Genomic DNA, 16084 nt, shown 5'->3' with positions numbered 1-16084 from the left:
CAACGACCCACCTTCTATTTTAACGCCCCTACGCATACAGCCACCAAACAAAGAAACAGAACGCCCCAGCGTCTGAGGCCGCCATTCCGCACTGGGTCATGTATTGTGCCAGTCAATTCAACTCCAAACCAGCCGGCTTGGCGCGAATATGTGGCGCATACAAAATGCTGCAGCTTCAAAATATCTACCCCCCAGGAGCAAATGTCCATCTCAGCAACTTTCCTTGAACATTGAAGCGGTCCTGTTAGCCATTAGCGAATGCTCATCCTTAAACCGAGGTGCGGCGGCCAGGCAACTCTGATACAATGCCAAATATTTACTCTGCCCAAACGTACCCGGGGCATTTCTTCCCCACCGGCAGCGGCCAAGCAACGCAGATAATGTGACATTTTTCAGTTTTAACACGGTAAGTTCCGCCTGACTTGCTGCAGCCAAGCGGCCGAGCCCGCAACAAATATAGCAAAACACGAAAGCCAACGTTATATAGTTAACACAACGTCCAAGCACTGCTTGGTATCGAAACTGCTGCCCGGTGGCCCAGCTCATAAATAGCCCGGTAACCTAAACACCCGTGTTAACAAATTAGTTGCAACCGGCCGGGAAAAGCATTGCGCGGCCCGAGGCCTTGCCCACGTCAAGTCAACAAATATCCGTGAAATCAAGCTAGTAGGGCCCCGGGTGGTGGACAGTGAATGCCCTCGTGGCAGATTTACGAAAGCTTTTTCAATATGCGAAAGAAAGTAAATTAAGCACGACAAAGCTGATTTCAAGGAAATATTTCTGAGAACTACAAGCATGTTTGTATCTCACGAGAAATTCAAGCAAGAGAATGCTGCTTTCTGGGAGCTGGAGTGAAAATACCCATGTGTTGTGCACACCCAACCGCATCATAGTAAAGAACACAACTACAAAAAAAGCAACTTTCGCACTACCGTAGCATCTAAAACAGTAGAACTCGTGCTTTTCATGGCACCCAAATGGCAGAACGCCCCATGGCGAGTTTAGAAACCCCAGTGTTCCCCAACATTGTGCCCTGCCGCCAAATGGAACAAATTTACCCTATTTGTAGGAACCAAATTACCCCCTTCTAACCCCTTCCGCCTACCCTAGTCAAGAATTGCCTAACATGCAACACGGGCGCTGAGACCTTGCTCTGCCAGTCCCTCCAGTGCCAATCGTTAATGCAAGGGGCAAGAGAGATAAACTCCCTAAGCCAAAAAGACTTGCCCAACTCCTTCCGCAACTATCGCCGTGGCAAAGCGTATCATATCAACATCTGTTTCAACAATGGCCGTTCCGACCCTGAATAAAAACGCGTGGCAAGGGTGAGATGGGCAACACAATTGGCAACCCCCTTGACAAAGACACACGTGCATTCCAAATTTGCAGTGCTGAGACCACGAGCAAATTTATGCATCCATCCAACAATTACACTAACATGTAACACTGTCACATTGTAACCACTAAAGCACACTGCAAACTCAGCAGTAAAATGCAGCCTACCCGGTGGCTCGGATTCCAACCCCATTAATCACTGCCAGTGGCCTAATTTACCAAATCTAACAAAGTGGGCGCAGCGGCCGACCATCATTAATGAAACCACTGGCTCCGCGCATGTCCGGAGCACGCAGCGCTGATGCCCCGAATGAAGGTGGAGACAAGACGTTGAACGGCGGCCAGCCAATTCAAGAGTAACATGCCGCCCATCTTCCTAATTACTAAACTTGGCGTGGCGGCCATCCAATTAGGGAAAACATGACGGTTGAATTAGAGATTAATATAAACATGGCGCGACGGCCCTCAAATCAGAGCAGAAAAATGCTCCATTAAAAGGACACAACAGGCTTCCTCTCCATTATCTGAAAAACACGCTAGCTTTAATTGCTACCAACTAACTTCAGAAACGTGGAAATACATGCAGCCCATACTCGCAATACTACTCATGGTGCGGTGGCCCTCAAATTATGGAAAACATGACGGTTATAAGTGCTGCATTTAAAAGACACATCTTCCGCTATTTGACAAACATGCTAGCTGTAATTCCTACCAACAAACTTTTAAAACTTGCCCAGCAAATGCCATACAAACAGCTTGCATAGCCACCCTTTTCCGTGCAATCGGTAGTAACAGGAGTATTGTAAGCAATACAACATGCCGCGGGTCAAAACAATTGGCCCAAAACCAGATAATACGGGTGAGCATGCAGACATCGAACCGTACCCTGCAGTGCAGTGGCTGTCCATGGATACTGACATGCCATCGACAATTAGAAGCACCGTAGAACCGCAACAAACATAATTATTTGGGCCTAATATGGCCGATAATGCGCAACTACGCAGTACATTCACAACCCAAATTACAGTGTCCCCGCCATTCTTTGGTGCCCAAGCCAATCCTGTACTCACGCAGCGACTGATAAGTGAACAAACATGCTCCCTGCAACATGACCAATGGCGCAGTGGGCCCATTAGAAGGATTAGAACCGGCAACACGACCCCACACACCACGTAACAATTTTGCAAACAATCCCTACAACTGGCGCGGCGCACTAGTTGATGGGCACTGCCCCCCACGTGGCGCGGCTGCCCCGCACACAAATTAAAAACATGGACGATTATAATTGTAATTATTTTCTCAAGACGTTCCGAATGTTGAAGTTGAAGGCTTGTCATGAACCCCCAACCTTTCTGTTACCCGTCACAACTCCTACTGACTGTGCCACAGACTCTTATAGAGGACCCGTATCATGTCAAAACATGCATAATCAACTGAAGGGGGCACAGCGTCAGTTCGACCTTTGTTAATCACAATCAACCGTGCCAAATTTAATGTGCATATGCTCCCCACGTGGCGTGGCGGCCTCGCACATAATTTAAAACATGTACACTGAGTTTGGCCCCGCCGGGATCCGAACTTGCGTTAGCAGGGTCTGCACGGATGTCAAAGCGAGCGCTCTACTCGCTGTGCCACTGGACCGTTGCTCCAAGAAAGACCGTTTTCCTGCAAAAACATGCATAACCTACTGAAGCGGCACGGCGGCCGTTCTACTTTTAATCATCATAATTCTGGGTCACTAAGTGCATAGTCACAGTACCTTCTTTAAACGTAATGGCAGGGCGGCTCTCCCAAAATGTAGACCGTAAGTGCCACAATGCTACTGTCGGCTGTAACCCAGGGGCAAGGACTTTGCCTGCGTGACTACGCAATACATCCTAAAACACTGAACCCCTCACAAACCATATAAGATAGGGGCTGCCGCCTAATACAACAATGGGACATCACATGCAGTGTGACCCATAAACAACTTCGACTATCTGGATGTACCCGGGCTACCGCCGGTAACTGAAAGAAAACATGCACTAAAACGGATAAAAAGACTCGATAGATCCGTGTGTACTTGCATGCGCCAAGCGCACTACAATTAACAGCATGGTCGACAGTACCCCGTCCTGTATAGCATAACTGGGGTCCGCTCAAGCTAGCACAGCAGCCAGCGAGCAGACCCGACCCCGCCCCAACCCCCCGTTTGTTTGGCGGCGAAGTGCCCCTGATACTTATCAGCGGATCACGAACGGCGGGAGCTGCCCTGATACTTAACAATCGATCAAGAACATCATCAAACGGCGGGAGCTGCTGGGCTTAAGAGACTGATTGCCCGTAGCTCCCGCCCTTATAAGCGTCCCCAGCGAAACCCGACCGGAAGCCAGGTCCCTGGGGACGCCTCCTCCGCCTAAGGAGGAAGAGTAGAGGGTAGACCAACCCCCGGAAGGGGGTGGCCAGAGGGGACAGCCCGCTATGTAGGCTGTCCCTCTAGCGCCCCCTACGGGGCCGGTCAGCCTCTAACCCTCAGGGCAATCCCACCCTCTCGCTGCACGAGCACCCTCTCCCTTGGCGTGAGGGCCACTAGCCAAGATGCCTGGGTGGGACCAAGGAGTGTAGGAAGTTTTTCGCCTTCCTGGGGCTGCTTGCTGGGGGGGCCGAGCACTGAGAGTGCCTCTCGGGAAAGGAAACTGTCTTTCTCCCAAATTGCTGCCTGGACCAGCTAATGGAGTGCTGCCACGCTGCGCACTGAATCCGTGCCTGCAACAGATCGTGGGAGCAGTGGGAGGGCCTTTTCCGTCAGCACAATGTAAGATGATGACCCGCTCCAGCATGGTGCTTTCAGTTGGCGCTGCCGGATAGAGGCATGGCACGTATGTCACGTACCCTGCCAAATCGTCGCCAGTTGCTATAATGCCTGCCTTCGAATCATCGGCGGTGGAGTCTACAAATAAAGACACCAGCAGTCTTTGCGTTACAGGGAGAGGCTGTCCTTGTGAGAGGGCAGGATCCCCCTTTTATTTCAACAACAGTGACGCGCCCATCACCTAACATGGCGACAGCATGCGCTGTAACACTGTGTTCACTCTGCGAGCCAGTCATTGCATGTGGATGCGGCTACCAATATGAATCTGATTCTTGATGAAAATAAAAAATATGCCAGTACACGACTATCAACACAATAAAGTTTATTTGAGTTACAATCTTTTTCCAGTTGTCAGTGTCATGCTCTGAATGAGGTTTAGAATTGTGAACTAACGAAAAAGTTTGTTATTTCTAATACAAGAGGAACAATTTACTTCACAGACTGTTTTGATAAATGCTGAATCCCACGGTGTTCAGGGTGTTGGTGGGGTTGTTGATTCCGCACTCAGCAAAATAATTGTGTGTGTGTTTTACACAGCCAGAAAATCAAGATAATTATTCTTGATAAGTAGAAGATGCAATGTCACTGATTAACACTTGTTCAGTATCAAAACAAAATTAAAAGGATCACTAGCCCAATGTAAGAAGCATGTGTTTGCCAAATATGTTTTTATTATTTTCAAACTTGTATTTAGGCCATTACCCTCACTGCAGAAGCATGCAGTTCTATACCTGTAGAGCAGTTGATAAAAATTCTTCATTAGAAAACTTTGCGAGATGTCAAAGAAAAGGTCCAGCTTCAAAACTTGATTTCTCACAGTATTCCTGTGTGTTCTGGCCAGATGTTATTTTCAGCCAGCTACCCACATCGTGCCAGGACAATTGTTTTGTAAGTCACGCAGGATAACTCAAATCCAGTCCACAAAGGTAGAGTGGGCAAGTCAAATGGAATACACCACAGAGTTACATGATTGAATTTGCAAGCTCTCATCACCAAAAGCAGCATTGGGAATGGATTTTTATGGGGTTAAGGTACAAGTTGGTCGTGCTGTCAACTATTGCTGATATCAGTTCCTGGTATCACCAGAGATGGGGTCGAAATAAGGTTTTGTTGAGCAATTGCTAAAAACAGCTTCTTGGCATCCAGCATCACCCAGTAAGCAGGTGCTACGTAGCGAGCAGAAAATATACCTTCCACTTGTGTGGAAATCTATAATCTTTTGTCCATTATATATGACCTAATTTGCTTTAAATATCTTCTAGAGGTGCCTTAATGTTCCTTTTATGCACCTTCTCAAATACCCTGAGTTAATGCCACATTGGTATGTTTCTATTCCATCAGTTGTCTTAGGGAGTCAAAACTAGCTCCTGAAAGTTATTGGTGTCAAGCTAGCAAGGCTAGCAATAACTCACATTTCCTTGCATTTTCGAACCCTGCAGGGATTCTATGATAACTCTAAAGTCTGAGAAAGATAGAAGAGGTTTGATCCTTCTTAAAAGGGGGAATTCATACGTACCTAATTTATATGATAAATTCAATGACTCAGGGCTGAACCCCAAATAACTGACAGAAGGGAGTTTATGGAGGAGGGATGGGATTTTCCACTTAATTACTGAGGATGTGGAAGTCCACGTTCTCCATATTGCCTTTGAAATATTGAGGACATGGATTTACAAGTTGTGGCAGCACCCGCTAATTAAGCCGGTGTGCACTGTGGCACATATTTCTGTACATAAACTGACTTAACCTCTAAAAACATACTGTTTCTATAATGTGTTTATATAAATTCCTTGGTTGGGCAAGTTTCTTTTTCATGGGCAGTGTGGTGGGTCTCTCTCCCTATACTAGAAGGTGTTCCCTACCTAACAAAACCAACTAAGGTGCTTGTTAGTCGTCGGTGAATGTCTTAACAGAATCTGTCCACGGTCCAAACTAACCTCAACTGTCCCTGCCACTAAGATAACAACTAAGGACAGGAGAATAACTCCCTTCTTCTGGGGTGTTTGCTTTCCACAAACTTCATTCAAAACCTGATTTTCAGATAGTCTTGGTGACTCTCTTGAAAAGTTCATGCAACTCATTCAATAATTCAGCTCAGTTTTGATAAATGTCCTTTAATATTTTATTCCCTTCCTCATGGTTCTCTCTACTGAGAGAAGTTCTTCTTTGACTTTGCCTAATATGACAAATGGTATTCCAATAATGATTCTCTTTTACTTCTTTAGGTTTCAGTATTCTAATCTCCTTATCTCTACTGGGACGAGTATGATTGGTCCCAATAGACTTTTGTACATCACTGGGACGGTATTATTGATCCCACAATGCTTCTCATTCACTCCCCAGGGCTTTAGTATTACAGTCGCTTGGATTTCACTGGAATGAGTATGATTGGTCTCATAACGATTTTCCGTCTACTTTCTGTTTTCCCTGTTACCTGTGTTAAGCGGCTTCACTTCAACACTACAGCTGAGTCGATGCCTATTCTGGGATGCTGAGGGAAACCCTTATTGATATATTTTTAGGTCCAGTTCATGTACTCTGGATGACAACCCTTATATAACACCCCTCTCTTAGAATCCCCCTGACCCCACTGAGCCAAGAAGTAGGTCTTTTTTGCAAATTTAAAAGGTTTATTTGAGAAATATAACAATATATATCTATCACACTTTTATAATAAATTAATATTGGATATCACACTTGTGAATATGAGCAGTAATCAGCAAGAGGTAACTTATGAATAGGAACAGAAGAATAAGGTGGGAAAGAATGCTTTATATGGTTCAAGGAAACGCAATGATGAATGAAATGCAGTACAGAAAATAACTTGATATGGCTTCAACAAAAGACAATGTAATCACTTTTCCTTGACAATTCACTCCCCCCTATGCAACGTAAGAAATGGAAGGAGAGCACACAGTCTTCAAGAATCCCAACAAAATGCACTACAAAATGCAGTTCCCCCCCAGCAAGCTTAGAGGAAACAGGTAGAAGTTTGAAACACAGGTCCAAAATGCTTTTAAATGTGATGGCAATGGATGGGAAAATGTGCTAACTGATTTTAATTCCCTGTAGAGATTCAGGGTGAGTGAGAGATGCTTGTTGGTATTAGTTCAGGCTCACTTTAGCAATGCTCTATGAGTTATTACCAGGTTGCAAACGGATTTTAACAAAGGAAAGACTGGAGCTGCTATTTTGACAAGTGGAGAAATTGAGCCAAAATCGCAAATCGCGGTAAATTTATGAAATTTATGAAGAAGTATATGGAGTTGGAAATAGCGATACGGACGATTTAATAAAGGTAGTTTTTCGGATTTAAAGTAAACTCAAAATGACAGGTGACAGTTTGCAGCTGCAGAATTGACAGGTGACAGTTGTGCAGCTTTAAAAATGACAGATGACACGATTTCTAGGAGGCTGTTCTAATAAGGTTAAAATAGTTTGGATTAGATTATTTTAATTAAGAGATTGGGTTCTGCACAGTTCTGGCGGATACTCACTCCTAATTTTGAAATGAATGGGCCTCGTCACGGATCTGGTCAACACGTCCAGCGGCGGTTCTCTCTGCTCGGCGGGTCAATCAGGCACCGGTTCTGCTCACAGCGATCCGGATCTCTGGTTCTGCTCACAGCGGTCTGGGTCTGGTCTGCGGTTCCGGCAAAAGCTCTTGGCACAGAATTCAAACAGCTCGCCCGGCTGTTGAATAATCTGCAAAAGATTTTGAGGCCTGCTGACAAATACTTTTGCTTGCAGTGGGCCTCCCTGGTTCAAAGTTCTGTAGTCTCTGTTTAGCTTGGAAGTCTAAGTGTTGGATCTCTGGATGTGAAGTCGTCGGTAAGCACGCTCCGCTGCAAATTGAATTGAATCTCTCTACCTTGTAAGAAGATTCAATTCAGCACTACAGCTAAGTCAATGCCTAGTCTGGGATACTGAATGGAAAAAATTATTGATATATCTTTATGTCCAGTTCATGAGTTCTGGATGACTACCCCTATATAACACCCCTCTCTTAGAATCCCCCTGACCCCACTGAGCCAAGAACTAGTTCTGTTTTGCAAGTTTAAAAGGTTTATTTGAGAATTTAAACAATATGTATATATATATATCACACTTTATAATAAATTAATATCTGACAGTACACTTAGACATATGATGTTTATCAACAATGGGTAATCTGGCACTAGCACACTTCTTTACAATCAATGAGGAGTTAGTATAGGATGGATAAAGTAGCAAAACTACTTTTATGATTTCAAGGGAAAAGCAATGAGGAATAAAATGCAGTACAGAAATACTTGATATGATTTTAGCAAAAGATAAAATAATCACTTTTTCTCTGGCAATTCACCCCCCTCCCCTATGCAATGTAAGAAATGGAAGGAGATGGAAGTACACACACAGTTCTTAGGAATGCAATCAAATATAATTCAGTTCACCCCAGCAAGCTTAGACCACAGATAGAAGTTTGAAACACATGCCCCAAATGCTTTTAAAAGGTGATGGCAATAAAGTGAGAAATATGCTGAAAATGGTTTTAATCCCCTTTAGGAGGTTCAGGGGGAGTGGTAGCTACTTGGGATAAGTTCAGGCTCACTTTAGCAATGATTCAGAGATGGTGATTAAGAGGCAAACAAATTTTTAGCAAGGAAAGAAATGACTGCTGATGGTTACACGTGGCTGGATTTTTAACCAAATCGCAAATCGTGCGTGAATCGTGATTACGGCAAAAGTATAAGAAGTAGCAAGTAGGCTTGTTGGAAAGCTGAGATTCTAAGCTTTCAGAGGAAAGTTAAACCAAGTTCGTAGCCCAAACGGTTCCAGAGATATGAACGATTTTGTAAAGGTTGTTTTTCGGATTTAAAGTAAACTCAAAATGACAGGTGACAGCTTGCAGCTTCAGAATTGACAAGTGACAGTGGTGCAGCTTTACAAAATGACAAGTGACAACTTCTAGGAGGCAGTTCTGGTTAGATTAAAATAGTTTGGACTAGATTATTTTAAACTAAGAGCTTATTTCTGTCACAATCTGACCTAAGTACTCACAATATATTTTGGAAGGACTGGACCTCATCACGGATCTGATCAATCAGGCTAGCAGCACTTCACAGCGATCTGGTCTCTGGGTCTGCGGTTCTGCACGGTCTGGTCTGGTCTGGCACTGGTCTGGTCTGTCCGGATACATCGGTCTCTGCACGGCTCCTGGATCTCTGCACTGGTCCTGGCAAAAGTTCTTGGCAAGGGATTCAAGCAGCTCGCCCGCTTGTGAGTAGCTTGCAATGATTTGAGGCCTGCTGCAGAGAACTCAGCTTGTGGTTTTAGGCCTCTGATTTAGGTTCTAAAGTATAAGTTCTAGGTTCTGGAGTATGTAGCTGGAGTCAGTCTGGAACTGGTATCTTCTGGATGTTGTGTGGTCCGGCAAAACGCTCCGCAGCAACTGGATTTGAATGTCTCTACCTGTCCCAGCAGTCTCTTTTTATGTGTTTTGAAAATGGGTGTGTGCCTGGGCCTAGCTAAGCCTGCCCCTCTCTACTTGTCATTGGCCCAATTCTCCCCTCTCCCATGATTGGGGGAAGGAAATGTGAGTCAGAGTGATGCTGTAGGTTTTATGGGTAAGAGGATCCTCCCCTGGTCAGTTTGCCCACAAATCTATATTTGATTCAAATACATCCTTCCCAGATATACAATTTGTTGAAATTACATGTGCACATTATATATTCCTTATGGTCCATGCTTGTCCGCCTCTGATCTTCCTGGGGGCTTGCATTCAGAAATGGCAACATTTTGCGCTTTTTAACTGGTTTTGCAATATCGGACACTTACCCAAAATTACACACATGTGCGCAAGGAGTATGGACATTAATTGATGAAGTGGCAGATTTTTAACATGCAGACATTTGGAGTGACAACCTCTTTTCCGCTCGTAACCCCCCAGATCATACCACCGGGTCCTAAAACCTCTTAAAATGTGGGCAGAAAAATCACAAGAATTATGGTATCATTTAGATCATTTTGACAAGTCCGCACCATGAGTTATACATCTTTCTTAAAATCATATTCTGGCCAACAGGGGTGTGTCTTCCCAGGTCACATGGTGGAGAAACCAGTCTATCCACTTTCTTTAAGCTCAGCCTGTCCACAGAGGGGGCTGCCCCTCCCCGTTTCTGCCAAGAGGAAGCCACTTTTACGACGCCCCCAATATAACATTTGCCTGAGTCCAGGACAGGCCTTTGTTCAACTCCCTGTAGCTGTTCCACCCCTAATCTAATCAGAGAGGTGACAACTCCTTTTGGCAAGGGGAAGAGGGGCTGAGCAGGTTTTAACTCCTGTGGGGGTAGATGTCAGGCAGAATTGGAATCTCTTTAAGCCAGTTTTTAGCTACATGTCATTTTTTTGTTCACAGTTTAAATCACTTACGATTTTTACATACACATTAAATAATTACTTCCTTCAAGTCATTTCAGAATATAGTTTTACATTGTATCCACCTCTTAGCAAGTCTTTCCTTGGTCTGGTTTTGTTTCATTTGTTCAGTTTTACACAAAAGTCTGGTGGTTTTAAAACGCCGGCTTTCTGATAGTGGTGAGTACTGGTAATGCAACCATTTTTGGGATTTAAGAAAATGAATTCCCCACAGTTCTGGGTTGCTTTTGGCAATCAGCATTGCCATTCCCAATGGTTTCACGCTACTGTGTGGGTAGCCCAATGGTGGTTTTAGGCAGTGCCCTCCTGTGCTCACAACATAGGCAAAAATGGGTGGCAGCCTATTATTCATGCTTTTCCCTGTGCATTTTCTGGGAAGTTCTGGCCATCATGATGTTTGTCATGCCAGTACTGCACAGTTTTCCTATTCTGGCGTACATGTGGGCTTTTTGGCCATCTTGGATTTTCTAAGCCCACAGCACCAAATGTTGCAGCATGATAGCTCAAACGTGGGTCAGGACACCCAACAAAGCCCCCCCACGCGACTGCACTTTGAATTTGAGTCGATGGGGAGTCGGGTGCACAGAAGGTTTTGACCCACGCACTGGTATGTCTGCATAATCTTCTTCCAATTCTGCAAATGGCACAGTTCAGCATATTTTCCTCCATCCAGTACTGATCGATTGGTTCTCCTCGCCGGTCCTGATGGGAATATTGGGCGCTACCCCGGGCCCCTTGGGTCTCTGCTCCCGGTCTCTCTGGATCGTCCTCCTTGGCCAGTCTCCAGGTTTTCTTTCTCCTAGGACGACAAAGGAAAAGCGCCAATACCTATTCATGGACATTTCTCCCCCACCATTGATATAGTGGGGTGGCATATATATTTTAGAACTCAACAGTTATGAACATGCACATTTTTTAAATTAATCGACAGGAACACATTAACTTGAGAAACACAGAATTTGATAGGTTATATGTAAGATATTTTAGGGTTGGAATTGAATTACTCTGGAGCGGTACCCTCTGGGATTACAGAGGACTCCTCCAGTTGCTGCAAAGTGTGCCTGGGATGGCAACACTTCAACTGGTTTATGTGAACCCACTTGTCTTCCCCCTCTGCCAAACCGCCTTTGGGGATGCGGATCTTGTAGGCCACAGGGGAGATCTTGTCTATAATCTCAAAGGGTCCCTTCCATGTAGGCAAGAATTTTCGCTGTTTGGCCTGGTTCCTTTGGAAATTGTATAGATAGGCCCGATCACCCACCCTATATTCCTTTTGGGTAGTTTTTAAATCATAGTGGGTCTTCATGCTCTCGGCTGATCTTTCTAGATTCTGCTGAGCATAGGCAAAAGCATGCTGAAGGTGTTTCCTTAAATTCTCCACATACTCATGAGTTGTGGAGGCATTTATCAACGTTTGCTCTTGGGTTCTGTAGAGCAAATGCTTTGGAAGCACCATCTTGCGTCCAGTCATCAACTCAAATGGTGACATTTTGGTTGCAGATGAAGGGGAAGATCTGATGGCCATTAGGACCAGAGGTAATCGGATATCCCTACTTGGCCCAGAATCTGCCACAAACTTTTTTAAGATGCTCACAATGGTTCGGTTATATCTCTCTACTGCTCTAGAAGAAGCTGGCCTGTAAGCAATGTGTAGCTTCCTTTTAACCCCCCAGTATCTCCCACATCTTTGTCATTAGTTCACTGGTGAAGTGGCTACCTCTGTCTGACTCAATCCTTTGAGGTATACCAAAACGGGAAAAGATGTGGTTAATCATCAGGGCCGCTGCTGTTTCTGCCTTGCAGTTTGGGGCTGCGAGACATTCCACCCACTTGGTAAACAAGCATGTAACGGTCAACATGTACTTGTTTCCTCTAGACGAGCGAATCACAGGGCCTACAAAGTCGATTTGCAAATCTGATCATGGCAGTGTCATCCCCCTCTTTTGGAGAGGCGCACGGTGTGTGAGGGATGATGGCTGAAATTGTGCACACACAAGACACCCCTTCAAGTATTGGTCGAGGTCCTGCCCCATGTGTGGCCAGTATGCAACCTCTCTTAAGATTTCCAGTGTTGTGTGAAACCCCCTATGACCGGCGGTGGCCGCATCATGGGCGTGACTTAACATCAGGCTTCGGAATGAGGTAGGAACCACCCACTGATCATGGCCAGCTTTGGATTTCCTTACCAGCAAACCGTCTTGGATTCGGAAAATTTTTGGACATTTCATCAACACTCTTAGGTCCTCTTCCCCAATGTAATCGGTATCCGTCAGGGGAAAGTTCTCAGGGTCCTCAAGGTGTTGGTAAAACTTACCAATAATTGGATCCCCCTTCTGAGCTGTAATCAAATAAGCATCAGGGGTCTCCTTGCTCCATTGGGCAGTTGAAAGATCATTGTGAGCATTTGTCTGGGACCTAGTGATAGCAGTGACCTGGATTTCCCCCAACAGGGACTCTATTTCGATTAGATCCCCTTGGATGGCCCCGGTTTTGGCCAGCTGATCAGCTAAGTCATTTCCAGTTTTGTCTGGTCCCTCTACTTTGGAATGACCCTTGATCTTCTTCCAGTAGATGGTCATCCCATTCGAGGTGACCAGATCATCAATGTTTTGGATTAACTTCCCATGTTTCAGGGGTTTGTTATTAGCGCATAACATGCCTCTGGTTTTCCAGTTGACCAGGTGCTCCACGAACCCGTTCCGTACATAATCCGAATCTGTGATTATGACCAGTTCGTGGAGTTGATGCTGGACAGCAGTGAGGATGGCCTGATGCACAGCCACCAATTCTGCCACCTGACTATTTCGGGGACCAATTTTGTATCCAGCGGAGGGTTCTGGAAACTCCTTCACCCAGGCATTCCCTACGCCGGCCACCAGTTCTTTCTCCCCGTTGTTGTCAACATGGTATGACCATCCATCCACATAGACAGTGGGCATTCCCTCACACTTGTCCTCTTCAAAGACTTTGTGTGGGGAATTAAGGTATGCCTCTGTCTTGTCCTTGATTTTTAGACTTTCGTCCTCGAGACAGTTTTCTCTGGCACAATCATGCAAGTCAGCGAGACCTTGCGCGAGGGGACTCTTCTTGTTTTGGCCATATCTGACCTCCACAGGAAAGCCTTGCATTGACAGAATCCAGGAAGTAATTCGGGAATTACTCACATTTCCGGCCCAGATTCTGTCACTTTGGAGATATTGCAGAGGCTGGCGTGGAGTCTCCACTATGATGTGTTCCCCATGGATAAACGGGCGGTAATTCTTCAATGCCCACACTGTTGCCAGGAGTGCCTTCTCACAATCGTTGAATTTTTCCTCCACAGAGGATAAAGTTTTGCTCGCATAGGAGATTACTTTATTGACCTTGTCATGCTTTTGGTATAATACTGCTGTCAAGCACGTATTAGAGAACCCTGTCTCCAGGAAGAACTCCTTGTTTCTGACAGGGTAAGCTAGGCAAGGCGCTTGTGAGTGGCTTCTTTTGAGTTGTCTTACCGCCTGCTTGTTCTGGACCCCATTCCCACTTGACCCCCCCCCCTTCAGGAGATGAATCAGGGGTCTGGTGATCTCTGCGTAGCCCTCAATGAACTTTCTGCTGTAATTAGTCAGTCCAAGGAGGCTCCTTAGTTCCCGCAGAGTTGTGGGGTCTTTCAGTTTCTGAAGTGGTTCCACTTTCTTTTCCTGGGGACAGAGACCCTGAGGAGTAATCTCATGCCCCAAGAAATTAACACGGGTTCTACACCACTGTGCTTTCTGAAAGGAAGGTTTTGCTCCGGCGGCCCTCAACTGGGTCAGAACATAACAGATCTCCGCTATGTGTTCCTCCACAGATGAACTTTTGATGAGGACATCATCTACATAAGCCAGGTTACCCCTTGCACCCAGGTCGGGCATGGCCTTGTGTAGGAAAATGTTGAATTCATTGCCGGAGTTCAGGTATCCGAAGGGAGTCCGGGTCCATGTGTACTGCTGGCCCCCAAAGGTAAAAGCCAGCTTGTATTGGTCCTCCCTTCTGACAGGCACAGTCCAGTATCCATTGGTCAGGTCTATTGCAGTGAATACCTGTGACCCCTGGATCTGGGCCAGCCCTTGGTCAATGTACGGCAGAGGCCATCGGGAAGTATGGACCCATTTGTTGAGCTCCCTGAGGTCGGCGCAGAGACTCCACTGGCCGTTTGGCTTCAATATTCCCAGCACCGGATTATTGAAGGTGCTGTGTATTGGACAAATTATTCCCCGGGACTCAAGGTTCTTAATTATTTCAGTAAGGGACTCCATGCATGCGAGAGGCAAATGATATTGCTTCACAAACACTGGAGTCATTCCAGGGTCCGTGGGAATTGTTGTGGTGTGGATGTCGGTGCGACCACAATCATATGAGTCTACCGCAAAGAGATCTTGGAAATCCAAGAAAACTTGTTTCAACTTTTGCTTCTGTTCCAGAGTCACACAGGCATCAGCTAGGTTGACCCTCTCTTCCACCATCTGCCTGAAGCCTGGAAAGACTTCTGGTTTGGCTATCTCAGCGGCCTCCTCCACCTGGGTGGAGAAGTCCCTGGTCAGAGTGCTGATTTGGACTGGAGGCCTCAGGTGGGAAAGGCAACCCTCATGGACCTGGAAAATCACCTCATCCCTCCTGAAGTCACAAGTCACATCTTCCTTATCATAAGGGCAAGAAGTGTACACCAGGAAGTTCCCCCCATGCCGGGTGAAAATCCTGTCTGGTGTTGTGTCGTCATCACTGTCACTGTCAAAACAGTCCTTGGGGATTGGTCCTAACAGTTAATTTCCTAAATCAATGGAAAAATGTCGGTCATCAACCGCCATTCCAATAATGGTGCCTGCGGCTAGAGTAATACTCTTTAAGTCGCTGTTATCCACCTCTATTAGAATGGTGTCATGTTCTATGTTGACTAATGGAGTTGGGTTTACCCCCAACCCTTGCTGTTGGAGAGAAGCGTTTAGATGTATGTAAGCATCAGGGTTTTTCAAATGTTGTCCTCTTTTAACTTTCACTTCCAGGGAGAATTGTCGGGTCCTTTCTGGGATGGTGTCTTCCTCTTTAATCTGAATTTCAACTGCATAAGGTAGCAATTGAGCTGACCTAAATGCTTTTTCTGGATCATCAAAGCCCATGGGATTATCCGCTAATCGGGACCAAGCTTTGAAGTTTATTAGGTCCAAACTAATGGCAAAGCGATTGAGAATGTCACTGCCTAAGTAAAAGGCGGCAGTGACGTCTCGCACGACCCAACAATTATGGACTATGCTCTTGTTGCCAATGGAGATTTTGAGCATACACCTGCTTGGCAGGGGCTGTTTGGAATTAGGTGCTTCCAGGTCCATTTCCCATTCGTCTATCAGTTTGAATGTGGGAATGGCTGGATCTTTTGGGAGTTGGCGGAACATGGCTTCGCTGATGAAGCTCTTACCTTTGTTCACGCACACTCGAGCGAGAACAGAGTCCTTCCCATCATTTAAC

General features: G+C 45.6%; 1 protein-coding gene across 8 annotated transcripts in view; it reads left to right on the top strand.

Annotated features, from left to right (window-relative positions):
* BICRAL (BICRA like chromatin remodeling complex associated protein) overlaps window positions 1-16084 on the top strand; it is a 2181199-nt gene that overhangs the window by 1831145 nt on the left and 333970 nt on the right. The window lies entirely within an intron of this gene.

The sequence above is a fragment of the Ambystoma mexicanum genome, chromosome 4q (genome assembly GCF_040938575.1).
Source record: "Ambystoma mexicanum isolate Mex_15411 chromosome 4q, UKY_AmexF1_1, whole genome shotgun sequence".
In the NCBI taxonomy this organism is placed as follows: domain Eukaryota; kingdom Metazoa; phylum Chordata; class Amphibia; order Caudata; family Ambystomatidae; genus Ambystoma; species Ambystoma mexicanum.
This window is presented reverse-complemented; position numbering and strand designations above follow the sequence as displayed.